Source organism: Phalaenopsis equestris, unplaced genomic scaffold (genome assembly GCF_001263595.1).
Source record: "Phalaenopsis equestris unplaced genomic scaffold, ASM126359v1 Scaffold000055, whole genome shotgun sequence".
NCBI classification, from domain to species: Eukaryota; Viridiplantae; Streptophyta; class Magnoliopsida; order Asparagales; family Orchidaceae; genus Phalaenopsis; species Phalaenopsis equestris.
The window spans coordinates 394,219-400,970 of NW_018164497.1; positions in this window are offsets into that span (position 1 = coordinate 394,219).

Below are 6,752 nucleotides of genomic sequence, written 5' to 3' on the forward strand. Positions count from 1 at the left end.
ATGCGGTTTCCATGGACTACAAATATCTATATTTATATATATATATCGAAATTTTGTTTTTACTCCCTTAAAAAATTTTGTTAGTGAAAAAAGAAAATTTTCAAAACTGTCCTAAATATTATAATTTTTTATAAGGCAAAATGTATATAAAAGATATGCTACCCAAATCTCTCGAGGAAATTTAACGGGTCTTGTTAATAAACACAAAAAGAATATAGTCAAAAAATAGGGACATTAAGCATCGTTTCATTCGGTCGGGACTCTGAACCAATTGAACGGAAGCACATCCAAACGAAAACCCGAAGACACTTGATCTAGGACAACTATTTTGTGGCCAGCTCCAACAACTGATTTTGGAATTATTCACTGAAATGGCCAAAGAGCACGGCACTGAATATCCTTCTAATCTTCTCAGAAGGTCCTTTATCTAAGGAGAGTTGTCTGTTAGATTGCGGTGAAGCACCATCCATCTAACAGCCCAAGTTCACCATAACGCAAGAGGATCTCTACTGAGGATTCTTTTGAATAAGTCGAATCAAGATATTCCAACCAATAAAAGACCTTTCAGCAACCGAGTGACTATTAGACGATCGAATGACAACATCAACAGGTCATTAGATGTCCATTTATGAGCAGTTATGAATACTAAATGGTGCTAGGCCCAATTATAGACATTAAAAACTCCGGAGTCAGTTACAAATATGAAAATGTGTAATAATTACTTTTAATGTTTCCTATTAGAACAGGGACGAGCATATAATTTTACTGAATACCCTAAAACCTATAAATATGGGTTAATTTCTTCAATGAAAGAATGTTGAATGTACTCTCTCATAACTTGTGTTACTATTGGGCACCTTGCTTTCCTCTATCTCTCACTCTCTCTATCGATTCTACTAGAATACCCTAACACCTATAAATAGGGGTTCATTTCTTCAATAAAAGAATGTTGAATTTACTCTCTCATAACTTGTGTTCTAATTTTAATAAGCACCTTGATTTCCTCTATCTCTCACTCTCTCTATCGATTCTACTCATCCGTTTAATACTTTCTACCTTGAGTTTGATTCACAGAGTATTTTTGGATTCAACAAAAAAATAATTTTTTTCTAGCCAACATATTTTCTCAAATTTAATTATAAAAATTTATTTCTCCTACCAAACCTTACAAATATTAGCAAAAAAGTATAGTAAAATATAGCTTTTAAAAAAAACAAAATAGTAAAAAAATTATCTGAAATGAACACAAAATAATACCCCTTGCTTCTTTAGCTTAGAATAATCATTAGAAAATTGCAAAATATATTTAAACAATCATCATATTCCATGATTGCAATAGGCGTGGAGTACCTACTACTTTGTAACCTAGTAATAGTTTTGTATTTTTTTTATATAATTTAATATTAAATTACATTATTTTTAAAACTCAAAATAATTATTTAGGTATTTTGATTTTTTTAAAAGAAATGTTATAGTCAACAACTAATAGCATTATCATATCTTTATCTCGCTATCAATCACACAAACTCTATATAAATAAAAAGAAAAAAATGCTTTTCAGATGCCAAATAGGTTTTATTTCGTATCAAAGTATAAATAAAATAAAATAAAAAAATAAAAAAGAAATAAAAGCAATTTAAAATGTTGCCTTGGTCAAATATGGCTTGGCATGTTTGGATAATTTTTTTAACTATTGAACTTGGCTATTGATTCTCTCAACCAACATGGAGTTAACATTTGCTATAATATGGTGAACAATGCTATTACTCAAAAAAAAAGAGTTTATGTGCAATTTTTATCGATGATTGATTTGCACACAACGAAACAAATGGTAGTGCAACAATTTTTAGGGGTTTTGTGGTGATTTCAATGGCAAGGAAGAAAGATATTAATGCTAAAATTGTTACGATCCATTAGAATTGTAATATGATGAAAGCCCTTTGAACAATTTTTGTAACAACTAAGAAAAGATCTTCGTGATACTTAAAGGTACAATAATTTTAATCTGATTAGTTGATGCAAGAAAGTAAATGTACAATCTTTGTTCTCGTAACCTCTAAACAAGCCAAAAATTAGTTTCACAAAATAAATTTTAAACAACTAAAATGATTGACTGTAATCATTGATCAAGTTACACTTATAAGAAAAGTTCACTTTCATAAAAATAAAAAAGTAAAACCATTACAAAAAAAATCATAATTTAAGCAAAAATACAAAGATTAATATTTGAATTTCATACACAAAAATAAATTTGCGTTAAACACTACCAAAACTAATTTGTCACTAGAATGATATTTTGAACACAACGAACATGTCAAAGACTTTAACTAATTTAAAATATGGGATTTTACATATATAGAGCAGTGAAAATTTGTTTATTTACATATTTCAAATATATAAATATCCCTACTTATAGATTTCTCAAATTCTCTTTTAATACAACACCAACAACATTATGTCTCCTCTATCATCCACAACATCTCTCTTTCTCACTTCCACGTATGATCCATAGTAGCTCTTCCCCTTTTAAATGCAAGCTCCAAAGGATCTTCCCCTCTTTCAACTCAAGAAACACTTTCCCTTCTTCAGTCGAATGTTGTCCCTCACCTGCTCAAATCCACAATCGCCATCCCTCACATGCTCAATACCACAATCACATGAATGAACAACAGTAAAAAAACAATGTTGTAAATTCCTAACCATGTGATAATTCTCCATACTTCGCTTCCACCTAATTTCAAGGTTGCAAGTCGTAAGTTCTCATCGCCTCCATTGCACGCCTCTTCAATGTCTCATCAGAAAGCAACAAGAGAATGCAGTCAAGGTCATCTAATCATGTCAATCGGAATGAGATAACTTTCTTTCTCTAATGGCCTTCATCATATTTTCTTCCCAACTCAGTCACCTAAAGCACTTCCTTCCTCTAGTGGTCGATTTTATGAGAAATTTGTTTATTTTTATTAATGAGACAACCAACCTCAATTGTGACTGCTCTGGTTGATAAGCTATAGTTTTCCCTTTCACGACTTACACTTTCCTGGTCATATAGATTTCTCTTACTTGAGTTTTTGCTCACATTTAATTTGTCGCATTTGAAATGTTGATCTATGCCTGCATTCTATATTTCAATGTGGTTTGATTGGACTATTTTATTTTTATTTGTTTATAATTATATTTAGCATCCTTATTGCTGCTAGTTCATGACTATGATGAACAAATATGAGTCCCTTTCCATTAGAAAAAAAATAAAACAAGATTTTGTGAGAAAAAGGTATATATTATTTTTTTATAATAAATATGAATTAAATTCTCTTTCATTCAATAATAAAGCATAATTGGTACTTCTAGGATTGATGAGAGTGACGAAGTTTCTAATCTTAAACTCTAGTTTCCTGAATATTTGGCCAAATGTTAGGTCACTTTTATTTATGCTCCGAAAAAATAGAAATGAATAGTGTTTTGAGTGATATGCGGTGCAAATTTAACTTTATTTTAACATTAAATTTGATATTGAGAGCTTGATTGTATATTTGAAGGGGGAAAAAAGGAAGAAAGTCCATAAAAAAAAATATTTTCCAAAGGGCAGACATCTTGGGGTGTAGAATTAAGCCATGATTTACGTACTATTTAAGGAGGTGAAAAGCCAATTTCATATTTGAGTTGTGATTGCAATACTTTTAATAGTAGTTATAAAGTTATCTTTTTTCAGTTTAAAGAATTTTTTATGTTCTTGATGTATTTGAAAACATGAATTAATGTAATTCTAAGATTACAAGGAATGTGTTTGTTAGTTTAATTACAAGTGATATATTTTTTGGTTTAATTCTTTACAATGTGTTTGATGGTTTAATTTCAAATTCTGATGTTAAAAATATCACAAACTGTTAAATGGTATAATTTGAGGTTGATTATGGATTATATCTCATTTTGATCCAGGTAAGTTCCAAACTACAGTTATAGGAAACTATAATTACAGAGCTTATGAAGGTGAAAACTTTTGATAATGGCAAAGTGGTGTTATTTTATCTCTTCAAATTGTTGCATCCAGATTTTTCTTGTTTTTGCTTTCTTCTTGCTAAATGCATGTTCTGTGGCTTCACCATCATGTTCATGAGATCATACAAAATCTTTTTTGTACTTTTGAAGATCTAGGAAGCACTTCTCTTATCTATCTTTTATGATATATTATTATTATAAAAGAAACACTAAATAACAAAGATATCTTAAGTGTATAAACATAGTTTGTTGCTTCTTCCAACAAAAAATTAACAAAATGTAAATGCATGCATGCAGAATACAACATGCATTTCCAATACTTCCAATACAATGCAACCATTAATGACTGGGTACAAATATTATAAGAGAGAAATCTACAACATAAGGTGAAAAGAAAGTAAAAGATTCTGAACAATAGTGGTTGCATGATCCTTAAACTGATAAAACCTTGCTCAAAATAATTAAGAAAAAAATTACTTATCATTTGTCTTGCAAAGTGGAAGGGTTCCTTTGCAAATGAATGGCTGAAAAGAAGCTCTCCAGACATTAAAATCTCATAATTTCCACTAGCAGCATTGTAACTATACATAGGATTATCATGAAAGTAAAATAAAAGTATTACAACATAGTTCCATAGCTATGGGCATTGTTAGCAAATAAATCATAAACAAAACTCAACCAATGCTATTATTGATCATACTCATTATAGGTGATATATATGTAAATACATAGGAATTAAGTAGTATGTTTGTAAATCATTCATATAAGCATGTGTGTGTGTGAAATATAAGTTTATTTTTTGTTTTCTTGTAATGTTATTGTTAAGAAGGGTATGTCAAGAAATAACTTAAAAAATATTTTGTTAAGACAAAGTTTGTTGTTGTAGCCTACCGGGATAATATGGTAGAAATATCAAAAATATGTCTTATCATTCATTTAAATATCAACAAATATTAATGTTGATGGTCGAAGGAATTAGTAAACATCAATGATTTGAAACATAGCACATCATGGTTTGTAAGAATATTGACATTCTATAATCATAGCACATCATGATTTACAACATGAAGATAAAAAATGGAGGGTGGTAGGACAACATATTGATTTCAAGTAATGATGTAGAAGCCACATAGGAAGGTCAACTTTCAAAGTTTTGATTTTGCTTATTATGATAATTTTAACCATTTCAATCAATGATGATAGTTTAACCACTATAGGAAGTCATAGTGCTTTAAAACATTGCAATTTATAATGGTATTAACTACTACTAGACCACCATAAATAGCTAAAATAAGACATGATTTTCAAACCGTTAATAACTGCCACCATTTTTTAAAACTTTTTTAAGTTTAATTATGATGAATTAACGATTCACATATTATACAAAATAATTACGCATTCAAATTGTTGCATCCAGATTTTTCTTGTTTTTGCTTTCTTCTTGCTAAATGCATGTTCTGTGGCTTCACCATCATGTTCATGAGATCATACAAAATCTTTTTTGTACTTTTGAAGATCTAGGAAGCACTTCTCTTATCTATCTTTTATGATATATTATTATTATAAAAGAAACACTAAATAACAAAGATATCTTAAGTGTATAAACATAGTTTGTTGCTTCTTCCAACAAAAAATTAACAAAATGTAAATGCATGCATGCAGAATACAACATGCATTTCCAATACTTCCAATACAATGCAACCATTAATGACTGGGTACAAATATTATAAGAGAGAAATCTACAACATAAAGTGAAAAGAAAGTAAAAGATTCTGAACAATAGTGGTTGCATGATCCTTAAACTGATAAAACCATGCTCAAAATAATTAAGAAAAAAATGACTTATCATTTGTCTTGCAAAGTGGAAGGGTTCCTTTGCAAATGAATGGCTGAAAAGAAGCTCTCCAGACATTAAAATCTCATAATTTCCTCTAGCAACATTGTAACTATACATATGATTATCATGAAAGTAAAATAAAAGTATTACAACATAGTTCCATAGCTATGGGCATTGTTAGCAAATAAATCATAAACAAAACTCAACCAATGCTATTATTGATCATACTTATTATAGGTGATATATATGTAATATGTATGTAAATCATTCATATAAGCATGTGTGTGTGTGAAATATAAGTTTATTTTTTGTTTTCTTGTAATGTTATTGTTAAGAAGGGTATGTCAAGAAATAACTTAAAAAATATTTTGTTAAGACAAAGTTTGTTGTTGTAGCCTACCGGGATAATATGGTAGAAATATCAAAAATATGTCTTATCATTCATTTAAATATCAACAAATATTAATGTTGATGGTCGAAGGAATTAGTAAACATCAATGATTTGAAACATAGCACATCATGGTTTGTAAGAATATTGACATTCTATAATCATAGCACATCATGATTTACAACATGAAGATAAAAAATGGAGGGTGGTAGGACAACATATTGATTTCAAGTAATGATGTAGAAGCCACATAGGAAGGTCAACTTTCAAAGTTTTGATTTTGCTTATTATGATAATTTTAACCATTTCAATCAATGATGATAGTTTAACCACTATAGGAAGTCATAGTGCTTTAAAACATTGCAATTTATAATGGTATTAACTACTACTAGACCACCATAAATAGCTAAAATAAGACATGATTTTCAAACCGTTAATAACTGCCACCATTTTTTAAAACTTTTTTAAGTTTAATTATGATGAATTAACGATTCACATATTATACAAAATAATTACGCACATATATATATA